Source organism: Malurus melanocephalus, unplaced genomic scaffold (assembly GCF_030028575.1).
Source record: "Malurus melanocephalus ecotype Western Australia unplaced genomic scaffold, MMel_1.1 scaffold_654, whole genome shotgun sequence".
Classification (NCBI taxonomy): Eukaryota; Metazoa; Chordata; class Aves; order Passeriformes; family Maluridae; genus Malurus; species Malurus melanocephalus.
The window spans coordinates 236329-239267 of NW_026623886.1; positions in this window are offsets into that span (position 1 = coordinate 236329).

A 2939-nucleotide genomic window follows, 5' to 3' on the forward strand; every position below is an offset into this window, starting at 1 on the left:
TCTTAMCTCTGCCTCTTTGAACTCTATCCCTCTATGGCACCCAGAGTACTGGAATTCAGTAAAACTATCAGGCAATGCAGAGGCTTTGGTCAGCATTATAACCCTAAAATATCTCTTRATAATGCACCACTGAGTATCAGGACAGAAGTTAGGAGACAGCCTTCAATTAATCATACTTTCAAAACACTGAGAACAACTGGCTAAACTGTGTTCAGCTCCAACCACAGTTCACATCTCAGCAGAGAAACTCCAGGAGTCCAGTCCCTCTCCTTGTGCCTGCTCTTGCTTTTCCAAAGCCTGTCAATCCCCAGCTTTTTTTGCCTCATGTGAACACCATYTCTCTGCCTCAGTTTCCTAGGTGGGACATGAGAATACCAGCACTGTTTTACCTCAGAGGGGCACAATGAGCCCAAATATACAAAATACTTAGGTCCCATRTACTACAGTGAAAGCATCTATAAATGCTGAAGACAGATGAAATTTCTCCATCCTCCTAAAATATCTTAACAAATGCTGCCACATTTCTCTCTGTCCTCACACCTCTCAATCTACTTCTAACCTCTCTTAAATGTGCTTTCCTTGCTAGTTCAGCTTCATTTAGCACAAGGAACATAATGCTTTACATCTACAGAAGTGCYCTCTAGGATCCTGCAGAATCAAACACAAGTGAATATAAAATAATGTAGTACAATTTCCAATTTATATTTGGATTGACAAATTATTTTCCAGCACAGCCTCTGGAAATAGTTCTCATGCTCCACAACATGAGTTTATTGCTRTTCACAGTAGCATTAGACAGTCACAAGGAAGCCTTAAAGGAAGCATATTACCAGGATTGCTTAGTACTTCCCCCCAGTTTGGAACTCATGCCTCCTTTGGAGCAGTGGGACTGCCTGGCCACTATCAGAGGCACAGCACTGCCCAAGATCCCACTGACCATTTCTCACAGCAGAGCAGTTGCTGTGTCTGCAGGACTTAACAGGGGCCTGTAAGAAAGGTGGGGACAGCCTTTACAGCTGGGCCTGTAGCAACAGGACAAAGGGGAGTGATTTTAAACTGAAAGAGGGGAGATTTAGCCTAGATATTAGGAAAAGGTTTTTACAATAAGGGTGGTGAGGCCSTGTCACAGGCTGCCCAGAGAAGCTGTAGTTGCCCCATACCTAAAAGTGTTCAAGACTAGGTTGGACCAGGTTGGACAGGGCTTGGAGTAACCTGGCAGAGTGGAAGGTGTCCCTGCCCATGGCAGGAGGTGGGACTGGATGGGCTTTAAGGTMTGTTCCAACCCAAATCATGCTAGCATTTTACCTTGCCTCTAATCATTGCCCAGTAGCTTTAAGAAAATACAAAAAAACCCTCTTAAGATCCCATTTAAAATGCAACTGCAAATGGCTCCAAGTCCTCTGTGTGTTTTATGTTTCATTATCATGTTTCGTACTTTCCTTGTGGTCCTTTGTGGTTTTCTTTAGATTGTAAACCTTCCAGGTAAGAGATTTGTTATCTCTTTGGCAAGATCCTGCCATACCAAGCTGTGTACATTTACAGCACCATATAAAAGATTAGTGCTTTATTGGCCACTGAAGCATTGCTAGTTAATAATCTTTAATGTGGCTGTTATTTTTCCAGTCGTAAACAGAACACTAGTGCCAAGTCAAGTCCAATAAACACTATGGAAATCCCTCATCTTGAAAATGAACCAATTTCTGTCCCGGAACTTACAGGCTCTACAAAAAAAAAAAAAAAAAAAAAAAAAAAAAAAAAAAAAAAAAAAAAAAAAAAAAAAAAAAAAAAAAAAAAAAAAAAAAAAAAAAAATCACATTGTTACTGAGCACAAAAGTATCCAGATTTTAGAGCTTTCCTAAAGCAACAATTGTTTCTCACATTTGCACTGAGCTTTTCCCAGTCGCGAGGGCAGAAGCACAGCCCGAGTCCTCCTCATTCAGCACTGCTCAAAGAGCCAAGCAAAGGCTAAGGCTTAATATCCACAGCCTATGCAGTGTACCCTCTGTGTTACCTCTGTGGCTGGAGATCTATACAGCTGACATCAGGAAAGGCCCTGAAGGAGCTGGTCCTGCGGAGGTGTGATGATTCTGCTCTGGCTCTTTAGAACGGAACAAAAGAGAACAAAGTTATGAAACCACAACTTTGAAGGACACCATAAAACAAACATCCATCTAGGGCAATTCCAAATGTGTAATTCATAGAATCSCAGAATCTCAGAGTGGTTTAGGTTGGAAGGGACTTTAGAGCTTATTTGGTTCCATCCCCTTCCATGGGCAGGGACACCTTACACTATSCCAGGTTGCTCCAARYTCTGTCCTACCTGGCCTTRAACACTTTCAGAAATCCAGGGGCAGTCACAGTTTCTCTGGACAGTGTGTGCCAGGGCCTCACTATTCTCTGAGCAAAGAATTTCTTCTGAAAATCTAATCAAAACCTACTCTCATTTATTCCCCTTAGCAATTCCCCCCTGTATTTCTGCTATTTCAATAAAGCACACTATTCATAAATTTGTGAGTGAAAGTTTTTATTGAACGTTACCAGACTCACAGTGTCAAACATCCTGTGTTTGAGAACCTGTGCTCAGAGAAGTTCCTACTGAACACRACCACTTGTAGTGCCAAATTGGTTATAATCAGAGATCAAGCCCAGTCACACCAAGCTTCTCTGATCTGTAATGACCAACTGGATCACAAGGGGGTTCTTTTCTATCCAATTTCTATATTCTTATCACAGCACTGTCCCAACCACCCTGTCTGCCCACACTTCTCTTTACTGCAACCCACCACCCCTCACAGTCCCCATCAGCCCTTTCAGCCTTCATCACCACTCACAGTCCCTCATCTTTGACCTGCACACCCCTTACAGTTTTTCACTGTCCCCCTCACAGGCCCCTGATCCTTCACAGCTCCCACCGCCCCTCACAATCCCCATCCCCTCAC